This window comes from Vanacampus margaritifer, chromosome 7 (assembly GCF_051991255.1).
Source record: "Vanacampus margaritifer isolate UIUO_Vmar chromosome 7, RoL_Vmar_1.0, whole genome shotgun sequence".
NCBI classification, from domain to species: Eukaryota; Metazoa; Chordata; class Actinopteri; order Syngnathiformes; family Syngnathidae; genus Vanacampus; species Vanacampus margaritifer.
The window spans coordinates 26,782,549-26,800,567 of NC_135438.1; the positions used below are offsets into that span (position 1 = coordinate 26,782,549).

The 18,019-nt window shown below is 39.4% G+C and overlaps 1 protein-coding gene across 4 annotated transcripts in view; it reads left to right on the plus strand.

Moving 5' to 3' along the window:
* Positions 1 to 7,480: 7,480 nt before the first annotated feature.
* The window catches only part of LOC144055525 (palmitoyltransferase ZDHHC5-A-like), a 109,771-nt gene continuing 99,232 nt past the window's right edge, over positions 7,481 to 18,019 (plus strand). For 3 of the 4 annotated variants that reach the window (XR_013294896.1, XM_077571548.1, XM_077571550.1), the window contains exons 1-2: positions 7,481 to 7,615; positions 8,613 to 8,678. The gene's annotated coding sequence lies outside the window, so the exon portion shown is untranslated. Of the gene's footprint in view, positions 7,616 to 8,612; positions 8,679 to 14,791; positions 15,254 to 18,019 lie in introns of those variants that run through there. The other variant, XM_077571549.1, reaches the window with a different exon arrangement.

The window sequence follows — 18,019 nt, forward strand, 5'->3', positions numbered from 1 at the left end:
CGGCTGTGTTGAACGTGGGAAACCTCTAAAACATGCAGGACTCAGGCCCTCGACAACCGGACTTTGACACCACTGCCCAAAGCCCTTGTCGATGACTTGCAGAAGCGGAAACTGATGAGAATGACTTACCAACTGATGAAATCCATACAAATATGGACGATGATCAGTAAGAGGAAGAAGAGGATGATTAAAATTTGGTTATATTTTATCATAGTTAATTTTTTTTGGTTAGGCTGCACTTAACTATTTCTCAATTTGGCTACACAAAATGTTAATCTATTGTAAAGAAATGTTCACAAGTCATTTTTATTCTTTGTCAGGATCCTTTTCTTTTCTAAATCTCCTGTTTGGTTCCTGGATTTTGTGTGATCATGTTAAATGTTGTGCCTTGATACCCTGATCCACCTGGGGGCATAACATTCTTCCCTTTTTATGTAATTCACTTAAGATAATATAGTACTACATAACCCATGTTTCAGATTTTATTTAGATGCAGAAAAATAGCTTAATCCCATTTGGAATGGTAATTCCAAATGGGTACAGTGGAGTATTCAGGCCATAGCTCCTCTAATACTTCAGATAGAAAGCTCATCTTGGACTTAAATTGAAGGTTACAAATGTGGGAAGTTTTTAATATACATTTAAGGTAGTGAGATGTCTAATAAAATGTTTTAAATGGATCACTTTTGAGAGTAATTTGTCAGGCTGAGTGACATTTTTAATCTTTTAGGGTATGTTGAGAGTTATTTTTGAGAATTGAAATACAGGAAGCCCATGATTATTTTCCTGCTAGTTTGCCCTTGTGTTAGGATACACCATGCAAAATTTTAGAGTTTTCTGACCATTTATGCAGCTGCTGTACCTTGAAATTTCGCCAGAAGCTTTTCCCAAAAGGGGTGTTTTTTGGCCCCCTGTGACCAAACGGCCCGACTTGGGGGTGGTCCCTATCAACTTGTGATGGCCCAAGGTATGAGATAACAGGAAATCATAATAAAAAATGGTAACAAAAAACATTGTGAGGGAGTGGACCTGACTGCCGGCCTGAAAGCCAAAGCATACTGATCCCCATTTTCTTTGTTTCTTAAATGGGGGAAACCGAATTAAGATTCTTTGTCGGAGGCCATATATAAAAGCTATTAGAACATGTTAAACTCAAGGTTTGACAAACAAGGAGATTGACTGGAAAACATTATGTATGTCACAGATCAAAGCTATCAGCACGATGATTGGCAGTCTAGCCAAAGTGCTGGAGTTTAATGCTGTGGAACTTAAAGTTCTCAGTATGAAAATGCACTTTAGTGTGTATTTTTTATCAATCATTTTTATTTCATTCATTTGTAAAGGAAGAAAAACAATATAAAGCAATATTCAAAGTAAAAGAAATGAAAGGGGACAGAAAGAAGTAAAACTTTTGTCTGCCCCTGATCAACAAAAAAATAATTAAAAATAATAATTGACAGCGGTGTAACAATACTACAAAATAATTAGACTCAGTGTCCTTGTGCTATATATATTTTTGCGGTAATTGTACTTTGATACATTTTTTAAAAATACAAATAGACTGAGAAGATTTTGTTTTACAATTCAGATTGTTCCACAGACTGACACCTTGAGTTGAAATCCATCTTTCTTTTTGTTTGGAAAAAATTCGCTTTCCCTTTTTATAAATTTAGTTTTTATATTAACTGGTAACATTTTATGATGGATTTTATACAATATTTTAAGACGGTTAAACTCCATCAATTCATTAAATTTTTAAGTTTTTAGTAGTATAAATATGGATTAGTGTGGTCTCTATCTGCAACCGCAAACAACACGAATAGCATGTTTCTGTAAAAGAAAGATGGATTCAGTGTTGGTCTTGGCTGCACACCCCCACACTTCAATGCAATAGGTCAGGTATGGAACAATCAATGAATTATATAACAATAACAAAGCATTCTTGTTCAAAGATTATTTAACCTTGTGTAACACGGCTACGAGTTGTGACACCTTAGATTTGATATATCCTATATGCGCTTTCCATGTTAAATGTTCAACAATAATGATACCTAGAAACTTAATTTCATTAGTCCTTTCTATTTCTATGCTTTGCACACTGTGTTGCTTTGACATCCATATTTCTACAACTGAAAATCATAAATCTGATTTTATTAATATTTATAGACAGTCTGTTAGCATTGAACCACTTCAAAATATTCTTAAACTATTTCTCTATTACTTGTAATACATTATATATATATTTTCCCGGCATAAAATAAGGTGGTGTCATCCGCAAACAAAATACATTTTAACAATTTCAAAATGCTTGTGATATCATTCATATAAAGAAGAAAAAGTACTGGCCCCAGAATTTATCCCTGGGGCACCCCACAATTTACAAAACTTTGTTTTGATTGCCTACTTTTGAATTCAACATATTGTGTACTATTTTTTAAATAACTGCCACCTCTTTTACCATATTTAAAAAATGTATGCAATAATCTTTAATGATCTAAGACAAGGTGTCAAATGCTTTTTGTAAATCCACAAAAACGCTTACTAAAACGTGTTTTTTATTCATGGCTGTGTTTTCTATCAATAATATTCATCCCCGGAGTGTCCACAATCCAACCAGGTATGAAAAAAGTATGTCTGTGACTTTCTCCTCCTTTCTAAAATGTGTGCTTCAAACAGGCAGATTAAACTTCTGTGACTTGGTGACGTCAATACGACACGGAAGTACACTCGACCCCGCCCCCTTGGGTTAGTGGCACCACCTATGGTAAAGGTAAAGGTTTGTCACACCCACAGAAATTCAAGAAGCTGGCTGCTCCTTCACCCCCCCTGCCCCCCCGCTGCTCGCAGACACTTCATGGAGAACAATGGGGAAACCGATCAGAAGTGGTTGCGTGTGTACCAACAGTGTACCAATTTTATTTTAAAGGACATGTACCGACAGCATTTCTCAAAGGACTGTTTTGTTCATGAAAGCCTGTTCAGATTTGCAAACAAATGATCGGTCCTAGTGGTGTTTGACAGGACTGCAAACGTGAAAGATGTAAGTTGATTTGGATTTCCTTCCAATCCTTTCAGTTAGAGATGTGCCATATCATACCTTCTACCATATTACCGGTGTATTTTTAGTGCGTAAAGTGGGAGCTATATTTGTCGTGCGGAGGTTGTTTGGTTACAAGAGGTCAGATATGATAAAGCAGACGGTGGTTGGATAATACTGAAGCGGTCGCGTATTGTTCTGCCAAGATACACTCCACGGTGCTTAATTTGCCGTGACTAGCAACTCGCCACCTAGTTGACGTGACTTTGGCCTAAATGTGCACATTTGTGTTATTTATCATAACCGCTTGTAAATGTCTACAAGCATTCACGGCAAATCAGAGAGATTCATGGCAAAATAACGCTCGCAGGAGAGTTGGCGGTTGCGGCAAAATACCCTTTGCCTAAACAGTCGCAAACTAACGCTACAGCATAGTAGTAACGTTATGCTACTTTTTCTTGGGGTAAAACGTTATGCCACTTTTGCACTCTATGGTGCAACTAGTTACATAAAAGTGCCACACCCCTAAAACGGGCTGTTTTGAACAGAGCGTTTTTTGGCTGATTTAGGGACAACAAAAATATTACATCCAAAGTCAGATTTGACAAATGCATGTCACAAACATGTCTTTTACACATTTGAGAACTATTTTAGTATGTGGAAAAGTTGAATAATATGAAATATTTTATGACTGTAAAAGTAAAGTGACTGTGAAGAAAATAAGAGGCATGAAAGAAATGGGAAATAAGAATATAAAAGAGAAGGTGATAGATCTACTCAAGAGGATTGCACCTATGTGGGAGCAGAAGATGGATGGCGTGGTGGACACAGGCTGGGAGGGAGGGAGGGAGGAGAGGAGAGCACGCCAGGTGATCATCCAATTCGTCAAGTGACAACCCAGAGATGGGATATGGAAGATGTTGAAGGAATTTGCTGCATGCAAGGAGGCTGGAGTTCGGTTTTGTGAAAATATACCCGTGGTAGATAAGGGAGACTATGTCGCTGCAAATTCAAGATGCAAGGAAAGCTGGAATGAAGGCACACTTCATAAATAACTTTAATATTAAATATACAGTGTAGGCCATACGTTTGGATACACTTTCTTATTCAATGCATTTGCTTTAGTCTCATGGCTGGTTGGTTACTTTGTAGATTCTCACTGGAAGCATCAAAACTATGTATGCACTGATGTGATGTGGTGGATACTTACCACCAGCATCTAATGTCAGTATTGTTTGAATTTTCTTTAGCTTAATTACTCAATTATTTAATATTTTCAGTTAATATTAAGTCGTTTTGTTTGGATACATATTTTCTAAGGGGTGAACACTTTAGTTAATATTTGTCTGAATATTTACCGCATTTGTTCTTGTTTGAGGGAAGCAACCAGGCTGGAAGGTGGGAGGAGTGAAGATCTGGCATCCGGCCATTGTTCAAGACTGGAGGGGGGAATGTATTTGTTTAATGATTTGTTTGGAGTATTTATTTTTGTTAGTTTGGTTTAACTGCACCTAAGTTTTCACTCGTTAGTGTAGATATATGTTTTTGGTTTTTGTCCTATAGAATTAAGTTGATCATTTTGTTTGATTTGTAGTCATACCTCCCTCTTGTGTTCATTTAGGTTGGTCCACCCCTATTTAAGCCACCTGAGTTTTTTGTCTGAAGGTCAGTCCAGTTTAATTTTGTTGAGTTAAGTTGATGTTAAGTTGACCTCTTTTAAATTGGGCCCAAAACTTTAGCTACTAGTTGATGTTGGAATTTTTTGGGTTAAATCTTTTCTTCTTTGTGAAGCGCCTCTGTCCTCTGTCTGACCATGTTTGGTCCACTACAGTACTTAACCCCCCCCCCCCCCCCCCCCATAAAAAGGTGAAATAACAGAAAGCATGTTTTATATTATCGATTCTTCAAAATAGCCACTTTGTTCTGGTTACTTTTTTGCATACTCTGGGCATCTTTAAATCTGAAAGCTGTTGGAAAACCCTTCCAGATGACTACCTTTTGAAGCTCATCCAGAGAATGCCAATAATGTGCAACAAAGTAATCAGAGAAAAGGGTGGCTGTTTATGTATTTATTGTATTATTTTCACCTTTTTTGTTAAGTACATAACTCCACATGTGTCCGATAGTTGTCATACATTTGATGCCTTCAGTGAGAATCTACAATGTGCATAGTCATAAAAATAAAGCATAGTATTGAATGAGAAGGTGTGTCCAAACTTTTGGCCTGTGCTGTATTCTAATTTTGGTTCCTAATTTTGTTTGCTTAAATAAATGTAGGCCCCTATGTGCACTTTACTTTTGTATTACTGTTTTTATTTTTGTTTCAACCAGTTATTTGAATGAAGCACAATTCATGTTAATTCTTTAAGATGCAGATGTGCCAATTTTAAAATTTAACAACATGCATCTGACGAATGGTTGTCTGTCATGCCCCGTGCCAACCCCTCACCCATACCCAATTTGCCAGGGCACCCAATCCCTTCTTGCTTGGGGCCCCTTGCTACGCCACTGCCCTAACCCCTCATTCACTACTTAGCCCTCCACTATATAGTGGCTTAATATGTAGTGCCCTCATTCTGTTTGGCGATTTGGACAGCCAGCTCACTACTTTCTCCTCGTCGCATATCACGTGACCACCGTAACTCTTATGACGAACCGGCGCATAAATCACAGACTATTTATTGTGAATGAAAATGTTTTAAAACTGTACTTTATTTCCTTTGTTCTACATATTTTCAACTAAAACTAATTATTTTTGTAGTATATATTAATGCATCGGATTTGATTTGATTTTTTCCCACTTGCCATGTTTTTGTTGTTGTTGTTTTTTAGTTTTTCCCCCCACTGTTTTCATTGTTTTATAAATAAAACATGCACATACTGTACTTGCCAACAAAACCGTATATCCCAATAAAATGTGAACAACGTTTCTGCAGTATTTTTTTGTTTTATTTTTTGAAGTCCGTTGTGCTGAGCCCAGTGAAAGGCCATTGCGCATGCGCCCAGCATCTCACTTTCGCTACTCGTTTCAGACGAAAAAGGGGCGGAGACGTTAGGCTACATAAGCCAAGCTTCTTTTTTTTTAATTGACATTAGAAAATTCAACAAACATTTTGGCATTAAAAGCGGTGCGCCGCGACCGGCTCCGGTTTGGCCTGGAAAAGCTCGGGACGAAGGTGGCCTGGGGGCAATCGGTGTCCGTTCCGGGGCTCCGGCCCCAGTCGGTTCCGGGTCGGCCAAACCCCTCCCCCGCGCTCTTCAGCGCTCCTCCGCTTTGACATCGCCGCAATAAAACACCAATCAAGAAGAAATGTCAAAGTGCGGTTTACAAGGCACCAAAGAGTAACACAATCATCACCCCTTCTCACACACGCACACACGCGGATATACATTAGAGGTCATCAAACAGTTGTGACTCTTCAAGTTTTCGCATCAATAATAGAGCATTTTAACGACTTTACATAGTTGTCTTGCATCTGTCTTTTGAAGGCTGTGAACATAGGCTTAACCTTGCGCCATTTACATGTGTGTGTGTGTAAATAAAATACTTTGCCAGCAATATGATATTATTTATCACAATCTTACTTTCAGAACTATCAGGGGAAAAAACTAACAGAATGTTTTCCCATTCCAAAGTTTCCTGTAGCCGGATTTCCGAAGACAGCCAATCCCAGAGATCGTCCCAGGATGTTTTTGTGTAAACACATTGGTAAAACAGATGTTCTGTAGTTTCAATGTCTTTCTCAAAAAATACAAACATTTTGTTCAATATTAAACCCTTTTCTAAGCAGTTCACTAGATGGATAAATATCATTCAAGATCTTAAAGTGTGTTTCTTTTGTTTTAGGATAGACAGGGAGTTTCAAATATTCAGTTCTAATCTTATTAACTTCTGTTTCAGAGAATTTTTGGACAATTTAATGTTTATTTGGTATTATAGGAAATAATTGAGTGTTTAAATATTTTCTTAAGTGTTTTATTTGTTTTGTTTTCTAAAAACAAATTGACCAAAAAATTGCAATATTGATAAATTCTCCATATCCATGTTCTCAATCTGTTTCTTAACAGCTTGAGGAATTGCTTTAAAAATATTTTTAAATTCTGATCTTTGACATGTAATATTGTAGCGAACACAAACCTTTTCAAACAAAAGCCAGTTGCCCTGATTATCCGTTAGGTGGCGTAGTGACTACACTCCTTTATCCATCCAGTTCTGCAAGAAAATTGATTTTCCATTGCAAAGAAAATATATTTTATTACATATTGGGGATTGGTGTGGTGTAAAATTGTGGTTGTACACAAGTTTCAAGCTGAGGAGGACTTGCTTATGAAAAGATGATAATTTAACTAGCTTATTTTTTTTAAGCGGTATCTGGCCCGAAGACCTGCACTGACAGCCCTTCTGCATTCCAGTTGCACGGTTGCACTGTCTGAAACGAAAAGGCGGGGTTTTCTCATCTCGACAGGAAAGGCCGAGTCCCCTCTGAAACGTCTCACGTTGACGTCAGAAGTCTTCGCAGAAGCGACCGGGCGGAAACTTACACAACTTTCGTTTTACTACGACGTCTTAAGACAACGGTAAGTGACGATTAGTTATCTGCGAACTTCAACATGTTTAAACTTATTGTTGTCTTTACATTATTCATCCATCCATTTTCCGAACCGCTTCTCACGAGGGTTGCAGGCATGCATAATCAAGCAAATTATAAAATGACTGTTCTTGTTTGAGTAACCCTAGGATGTTGTTGTCGTTCCGGAGGCTACGTAGAAGGCGGGCTACAAATAGTTTCGAATTTATGATGTTGTATTTTTTATAAATATTATAACATAACTTCGGTTATGGTTACCCGCGTTATTTATTGTCCGTGACAATTCCGTGGTGTCGTCTCTGTAACATCACCCTAACATTGGACGTCCTATGGAGGTGTAGATTATGAAGCGTTATAGAAATGATGTGCACTGCACGCTTCCATAAGAAAAGCCAGGAAAAGAGTTGATAGTAATAACACAAAGCTGCCTTGACGAGTGCTGACTTGTGGGGTCTTGGGCTGGACAATGAAATTGAATAAACTGTTGGTCACGTACAGATCCTGTAGATGTCTTTAGATTACGAGTATTTGGACATATGCAGCCAACCTGGACAATTTATGTTTTTTTATTATTTTATTTTCTTAAATTTACAGATAGGAAATGCTTGCTTAAAGCATATTCAAGAGATTGCTGAATCATATGTGAAACAAATACACAAAATAAATTCTCAAAATGTGATTCATCTGATACTTTATGTAATTGAGTGCCTGATATCTTTTCTGCAATACATTACGTGGGCAAAGACCATATTTGTTGCTGACCTATGTTGTTCCGACTGTAGCCGTCTAACATTGTGACCCATCCCTAAATTTGACTTGTAAGTGCCATATATTGTGTATATTATACCATAATCGTATTCAATGTTCACATGACTATAAGTGCGGCATATCTGAATTTCAATGCCATATGTCAATTTTTTTTCTTTTATACAACATCTTATATTTATGTAGACTTTTTTTTTCATTTTACTGTTTCTGTCTATTAGAATGACATCTACAACCGAGATGCCTGTGTCATTCTTATTTGGAAACCTGGACGTTTCTTGTTTCCGGTAAGTAGTAATAGTTTTGAATGTTGCATTTACACGGTAAATTTGAAAAGTGTGGGGGAAAACCCCCCCAACACATTAGCAGCACCTGCTTTACTAGTTTTGCACACTATTTTGTCTTTAAAAACACAGCTCCTCCTTGTCGTTATGAATGTGAAGGGTTGAATCAAGGGATAAGCGAGTAAGTAATTACATGGGTTACCATACAGTATTTGTGTATGGCAGTGGTGTCCAAACTCGGTCCTCGAGGGCCGGAGTCCTGCAGGTTTTGGATGTTTCTCTTCTCCACCACACCTGAAGCCCATCAGCAAGCTCTGCCTGATAACGATCCTGTTCATTGGAACAGGTGCGTTGGAGTAGAGAAACATCACAAACCTGCAGGACTTCGGCCCTCGAGGACCGAGTTTGGACACCACTGCCATACATGAACATGGTAACCCATGTAATCACCTACTCACTTATCACTTGATTCAACCTTTCACATTCATAATAGCAAGCAGAAGCTGTGTTGTTAAAGACAAAATAGTGTGCAAAACTAGTAAAGCAGGTGCTGCTAATGTGTTGTTTTTCCCCCCACACTTTTCCACACTACTAACCGTAACGTAAAGTAACCGACCATTCATGCAAGTTGTTAAGGAGAAGAATATCAATACTTTGTGTTTGTTACAAGTGTACTTATTTGTCTTTATATATTTTCTCATTTCCGATATGGCAAATTATTCACACACTGGACGGTGACGTTCAAATCATTCCTGCAATGTTTTCCGACTTAAAAAGCACCAGTTGGACAATACTTCAGAGTTTGTATTTTTATGTAATCAATATTTCCATTTTTTTTTAAAGACTTCTCTTATAGCAATGTTTATTTTAACCCATTAACTCTTTGACCGCCAAAAACGTTTAATAACGTTTAGTAAAATCCAAATGAGTGCCGCCAAAAACGTTAAAAGACGTTAACTATGTTTTTTTGTTTTTGTTTTTTGGAAACGGGTGGAGGAAAGCCTTGGCCAGCTGTGCTCAAAGTATCAAGCAAATCGAGTTAGTATAATGACTATTTATGGGCACTAGATGGCAGCGATGACTCTCTTTGGACAAGATCGGATAGGAGTCAGTAGTAGAAGACGTGAGGCGGAGCTAGAGTGTTGAGGGGAGAATAGCTGAGGAAGCAAAAATGGCGACCGGTTGCAAGCAGCTCACGCTTGAGCATTTTTTTCAAAGACGAAAAGCATCGACCAGTGCTAAAGAGCACATTGATGATGATGATGGTGACTCCGAGGTTGACGACTAAAGGAATGTAAGAGTTTGTGTGAATGGGGGTTGCAGGAATGGAATGTTGCCAAACAAAGGATGCTAATTGCAAGGGGAGATGCAGAGCCGCGATAAGGTCAGAGTAGGTTGTAAACCACATTTGTTTTACACCGGGGCGGAAAAGTACAAAACAGGAGAAGCCACCCAGTGACGCTGCGGATGAAGATCGGCCAATGAAAAGCAAGCTAAAGTTAAACTGCAGAAAACACATAGCCAATAGAATAATGTCAGGATGCCTTTGTTTCTGTGTCATTTAAATATTGTGTAGTATAACTATTCACTGGGGCAACTCGGATGAGACTACGTTGGCTGCTTGAGACAGAGACGTATAGAATTGTATTGATAGGGACCCGGGACCCCAGCTGTTTGTATTAGATTTGAGTGTTAGGAATAAATCCACTCGTGTGTGAAAATGCCGGCTTCCTGATACCTTTCTATTGCAGAACGAGCATGCTATTGTTGGATGGGTGATAGTTTGGTAAGGTCACAAATTGGAGTCAGATTATTAACTTGAGTTTATATTAATATAGAAATAAATTCCAACACGACGAAGTTGGAGGCGTTGACGCGGCGGCTTCGATCACGTCGTAAAGCCTCACCAGCTAGCGATGCTAACGCCGGAAAACGTGGTGCACAACCGAGCACTTCTGCACAGGCGAACGCTCAATCGGACGATGAAGAATACCCTGAGTCCAATGCATATTCATCGGAGGAGTGGGTACAGTCTGATCATGGAGAAGACACTGGTTCTGGACTACGATGCCATCATGTTTTACTCGATTTGGCCACTTAGGGGCAGTGTGGTTCCACGCGGTCTGATACACTTTTAAGTTGTAGCCACATTAGAGAGTAGAAGGAAAAAGTCACAATCAAGTTATTCCAATAAAAGTTGTTTTTTTGTAGCGTGGAGCCGTTCTTTTGAGTGATAAAAGTGCCGCGAGTAGCTCGCTAATTATTAGTAACGAGTCAGACTAGAGTAGATCATTACAATTCCTCGCACATCTATAAATTGAAACAAAAATCATTGTCAATCAAATCATTTTGAAGCAAAAATCATTCCTAATCGAAAATCGATTCTGAATCGAATCGCAGGCCCAAAAATCGGAATCAAATCAACTCGTGAGACATTCAAAGATTCCCACCCCTAATCTCCACCATCTTTTCTCAGATAATATGTTCATATCATATACATCCTTGCTCCAAAAATACAAAATAAAAAACGGAATTTTTTTACATTATCTGCAAGTTAAAAATATGATAAAGAAACAATTTCCAACACTTCGGGGTACGCTCCAATCGCCTGTTTTAGCTAAAGATATTACAAAGCTTTCTCCGACAACAACAAAAAAACTCTCACAAATATATATGTTACCTTTGTAAACAGATAAAATTGATTTACCCATCTCGAAATGGGAGACAGACTTGGCTGTAGCTCCGGAAATTGACTTTTGGATTCAAGTTTGTGAAAACGTATTTAAAATGACAAAACACACAAATTTACAACTTATCCAATATAAAATTATTCTTAGAACATACATTACTCAATACATGATGAAGAAAATGGGACTCTCAGACTCCGACATTTGTCTCCAGTGTTCACAAAACACTGTAGACACTTTTTTTCATGCTTTATGGTTATGCACTCCGGTTATGTATTTCTGGACTAAAGTCTTGGAAAAACTTTCCGCTATCTTGCACTGTAGGATACCTTTATCTCCAAACTTGTGTTTGCTAGGTGACCTAACAACTGACTTCCCACGTAAACAATTTCAATCTACACTCGTAGCCCTTACTATCGCTAAAAAAACAATTCTTGTTAATTGGAAAAATAAACAAACTCTGAATATCGACCAATGGTCTAACCTCCTTATAAATCACATTTTAATGGAAAAAATATCTGCCTCGAATAAAAAACAAATATCAAAATTTATACAAACATGGTCTATGTACAGTATATAGAATCTTTTAATCTAAATCTGGTTACTTAATCTCTGCCTGTTAGCGAGAGCCACCACATTGCGATCACTTATATTGCTGTTTCTGTATTTGGCAATTTGGAACTAATAGTTGTGTTTTTATAGTCAGGAACCCAGTTGCTGCCAGCAGGATCGAGTAGACCACATCAAATGACAACTTACAGTCACCAATTCCTCAAGATTCACTTCCAATTGGCACAAAGGGTTAATATTTGTAATCACTGCATGTCAGTGGGTTAATTTTATAGGTGCTGTCCCCCCTGACTGGGCGTGGGCGGCGCTGCCCCTCTGTTTGTTGCTGGGTGGCGGCTGCGTCTTGGCCGTTCCCTGGGTCTCTTGGGGGGTGCTGCGTTGCGATGCTCTCCCTGGTGTCCGGGGAGGCGCCGCCCCGGCGCGGTTCTTTGCACCGTGCCCAGCGACGCGTTTCGGGGCGGGTGGGCCTCCGGGGTGCCCCGTAGTTCCCTCGCCCTACACGATTCCCCGAATTGATGATCTTCTGTAAAAGATTGGTCGGGGCAGTTTCATTACCACATTGGACCTCTGCAAGAGCTACTGGCAGGTACCTCTGGAGGCCTCCAGTCGCCCCTACACGGGATTCCGGACCCCTGCTGCCCTCTTCCAGCTCACCATGATACCCTTCGGTCTCCATGGAGCACCTGCCACGTTCCAGAGGCTGATGGACTGTGTCCTGCAGGGGTGTGAGGACTACAGTGCTGCCTACCTAAATCATGTGGTCATCTTCAGTGACACCTGTGCGCAACATCTGCAGCATCTCGGACGAGTGCGAGGCCAGATCCAAAAGGGCGGGCCTGACACTGAATCCTGCCAAGTGTCAGTGGGCGAGAGAGGAGGCGAGATACCTGGGCTACGGCTGGGAAGAGGCGAGATTCGACCGCAGGTGGACAAAGTCGAGGCCATCCGCAGCTGTCCACGCCCACGCACGAAGAAGGAGGTGAGCTGGGCTTGGCTGGCTGGTACAGGAGGTTTGTCCCACGGTTTGCCACAATCGCCACTCCTCTGACAGCGAAAGACAAGAGGAATCTTGTTTCCTGGAATGACGTATGTAAAACTGCATCCCATACCCTCAAAGCTGGCCTGTGTTCCTCTCCGGTGCTGAGGAGTCCTGATTTAGACCAGCGGTTCTTGGTTCTCAGCAGTGGGACTGGGAGCGGTCCAGGCTCAAGGTGCTCCGGGGGAAGAACAATCAGTGATGTACCTGAGCCGCAAGCTGCTGCCACGCGAAACCAGGTACTCCACTGTGGAGGAGGGGGGCCTGGCCATCAAATGGGCTCTGGAAAGCCCGAGATACTACCTGCTGGGGAGGGAGTTCGACTTGGAGACGGATCATTGCGCTCTGACGTGGATTAACTCCATAAAGGACCACAACAGTTGTCTCACCCGCTGGTGCCTTTCCCTGCAGCCATTCCGGTTCTAGATCCGACATCACTCTGGCAAGACCAATGTTGTGGCGGATTACCTGTCAAGATTGCCGCACATCGTCAACCTTGTGGAGGAGAGGGATAATGTGACGGAGTGCCTGTGACTGTCCGCCACTCCCCGACTGTAGCGCGCTGACGTCTAGCTGAGAGGAGCAGCCCATGCGAGCTCCGTCAAAACTATTGTCACACAGCCCACACAAATTCTCCCTGTAATTCGACACTTTCACAAACTGCTTACTTGCCGCTTGGACTCATTCCTTTTTCCCGTTGTTGGTTGCCGGGGGTGCACACTCGACACCGACGCATGACACGCACCGCAAATGCTCACCAGCATTCTGCGGGGTCATTGGACAATGAACACTGGACCAAACCGAAGCACTTCCGGACTCCCACTTAAATAGCGCTTTTGCCGCGCTTTAAGTGTCACATGGCTATGGACTATACCACAAAAGTAGTTTGGTTTATTATTTGATGAGTTTGTTTTTTTGAGAGATTAAGTTATAGATTGTGATTGGAGGATTTTTGTTATGGTCAATATATGTTGCAGATATTATTTATTTACATGCTTTAGTTAATTTTGGTAACTTTTTGGTATTATACCCCATAATTGCCTAAATGGTTTGCCCGGAGGGAGGGGCTTGGGGTATTTAAAAAGATCTAAATTCATTTGTAGGGAGTGCTCAGCCAAGTGGGATAGTGAGTGACTGGCTACCACAGTAAGTTACGGAAAAGACTAATGGAACGTGTAAATATTGTTAGGATTGTTTTTGCACTGGACTTGCACTGTAAATATTTTTTTCTAAGTGTTAATTATTATTCAAGCTGTTTTTGTGTGATGTTTGCTTTTAATTTGGAAGGCCGCTCCGTAGTTCCGTTTCCTGTTTCACGTCTCCGTTTGTCATTCAGCTCATGCATTTATTTTTAGTTTGTGCAAAACAACGTTAACTCATTGTTTGTCCAAAACAATCTATCTGAACATAAAAACTATTTTAAACAGTCCCTCACGTCTCATAGGGAAACCAACATGACATTGCCAAAAACATGTAATCTTAAATTGGACTCTGGAGATTCTTCTTCTCCAGATTGTGAGGTGGATTAGAATTTTTTTTGTGGTAAATAGCGCCATCTATTGTGCAGGAGGGGCACAGCGAAAGCTTGAGGGAGAGGGAGAGAAAGACAGACACACACATACACGCGCACAGCGAAAGAGAGACAGACACACGTACACACGCACAGAGAGAGCGAGTGAGAGGGAGGGGTAGAGAGAGGAAGAGAAAGAGAGAGACACATACACGCGCAGAGAGCGAGAGGGAGGGAGGGGTTGAGAGAGAGAGAGAATGCGAGACAAACACATACACGCGCAGAGAGAGAGAGAGGGGTGGGGTGGTGGTTGTGGAGTGGGGTTAGCCTTTTGTCGCCCAATCAGGGCTGTTTCTATTGTGACTCATCATCCTTGATGTCAGTTTTGGGACGCAAATGAATATGTCTGCCTCCGTCGAAGCCCCGACACATCAACATTTATTTCTGTGAAATGTGTGAATTTTCAGCGACGAGGGAGAGAATTGACAGGAATACAAGCAGTATACCCCTTCACCATCATTAATTCAGCAAATGCCTGATATATGGTAACAGTTAGCTTGGCTAGTTATCCAGCCATCAAGAAAGGACCGTGTTGTAATAATGGAAAAGATATCCTCGTGTATCAAACTCAATCATTTTGTGAGCGCTCAGAATAGATTTTATGTGGATATGCTCGACTGCTATGCTCGCTTTATTTGTTAAGTGGGAACGGCAGAATCATAATATGGATTACCGCAACACTTTTGGACCCAAACCATTGGCAGAACCTTCTCAGGTGAGTTGAATTGTGAACGTACTGATAAAGCTAACCTGCTATGTACCAATAACTAGCTATTCACATAGCCAAGGATCTATGCTGTATTATAAAACATACAGTAGGCTACAATGCATTTGGTTGTAATCCTTGATAATATTCAATACTAATAATTATGCTGTGGCATTACAGAGTAGTGTACCCACCCCTGCAACCGAATGCATATATTAGACCCATGGTATTTTTGTATTGGTTTCAATCAAATCTGCAGACGTCTGAAGACCAAATTGCTAACTTTTCTACTGTAGTTTGAATGCTGTACAAATAATCTCTTCGTTGTTACTATGCTCTTCACTTAATCAAATAAAAAAATCAACATTTGAATTCATTTGCTCATTCATCGGCTAATAATATTAGCGGCTAATATTTCACACATTCCAAAAACGACCAATTTTAACAGAATTCCATATATTATGTGGCAATAAATTCTGATTCCAATGAATTTGGGCGTTTTAGGGGCGGGCTGAAACACGTTAACTTGAATAAATCTGATAAAGTAACATTTTTGCCTCAAAGTTTCAAGATTATTTAACTCTTTGACTGTCAACCGTTTTCAGAAAAGGGATGCTGTGGGTGCCAGCTGATTTAATCTTTCAAGGTCCACAGAAAATTCTATGTTTGGACTATGGAAACACACATACTACCAAATGAAAGATTTAACTCTCATCTTTCATTAGAAAAAAAAAGTTTGTTTCTACCTTATTCCGTTTTTCAGTAATCAACAATAGAAAATGGTTAGTTTCACCCAAATGCTCTGTTTTGGACCAAAATACGGAGAAATCAAGCTTTTTGTGAAACAATATTTCATGCACTCGAGTGAATTTCACACCTTTTTTTTTCCATGAGTGATGCCACAAACACCTAAACAGTGCTTTACTTCTGTAAAACACTACCACCAACAATGAAAAAGTGTTTTTTGATAGCAAAATACGTTTATTTACATTCAACAGTGTAACAATTTGACAAAAGAATTTGACAAAACAATTTGGCAAACTATTTACAAATGTGTGCAACTGTGGTACTATTTACAATTGTGTGGATGTTTCAACTACAGTTTTTCTTTTTGTGTAACGCTCCCCTGCGTGCAACGGGACACAGCAGGATTTGCACAACAGATTAGTTTCACTGCGATTGCCCCTTCGCGTGCAGAACCTACACTTTCTTGCCGGCCTTTTTTTCCGGGGAGTAGCAGGTATATACTGCAGTGTGTGTTTGGCCATGTTGCCATCAAGTCTACTCAGGATCATGATACGGTGACCTGGTGTTACGTCTGGCTTCCTCATGTCCTTCAGTTCCTATACCGAGTGGTAAGAGATGTTCTGATTCATCTTATCCACTCCATTCATGGTGGCATCGTAGTCCAGAACCAGTGTCTTCTCCGTGATCAGACTGTACCCACTCCTCCGATGAATATGCATTGGACTAGGGGTACTCGTCCGATTGAACGTCCGCCTGTGCAGAAGTGCTCGGTTGTGCACCGCGTTTTCCGGCGGTAGCATCACTAGCTGGTGAGGCTTTACGACGTGATCATAGCCGCCGCGTCAACGCTTCCAACTTCGGCGTCAACCTCGGAGTCACCATCATCATCATCGTCGTCATCAATGTGCTCTTTAGCATTGGTCGATGCTTTTCGTCTTTGAAAAAAATGCTCAAGCGTGAGCTGCTTGCAACCGGTCGCTATTTTCGCTTCCTCAGCCATTCTCCCCTCAACACTCTAGCTCCGCCTCACGTCTTCTACTGACGCCTACCCGATCTTGTCCAAAGAGAGTCATCGCTGCCATCTAGTGCCCAAAAATAGTCATTATACTAACTCGATCTGCTTGATACTTTCAACACAGCTGGCCAAGGCTTTCCTCCACCCGTTTCCAAAAAAACATAGTTAACGTCTTTTAACGTTTTTGGCAGCCCTCATTTGGATTTTACTAAACGTTATTAAACGTTTTTGGCAGTCAAAGAGTTAAGACAGTGTTTCCCAATTATTGATCCAAGGCACATATTTAACATTGAAAAAAAAATGTCACAGCACACAACTTATATATGTATATATATATATGTATATATGTATGTATATATATATATATATATATATGTATATATATATGTATATATGTATGTATATATATATATATATATGTATATATATATGTATATATGTATATATATATATATATGTATATATATATATATATGTATATATATATGTATATATGTATATATATATATATATATATATATATATATATGTATATATATATATGTATATATATATATATGTATATATATATATGTATATATGTATATATATATGTATATGTATATATATATATGTATATGTATATGTATATATATATGTATATGTATATATATATATGTATATGTATATATATATGTATATGTATATATACATATATATATATGTATATATACAGTATATACATATATACGTATATATATGTATATATATATATATACATATATACGTATATATATGTATATATATGTATGTATATATATGTATATATATATACACACACACATTTCTCATATTTCTATTTCTCTTGTAATCAATGTGCAAAACTTTTTGAATCAAATACTTCTGGAAATGTAAATCTATGTGTTGATAAAGTAGAAAAGTAAAACTTTTTTTGCCAACAACAAGAGTTGTGTCCTTCAATATAACACAAATAAACGTCACATTTTGGCTTTAATGTAGGAACCGAGGTCCGA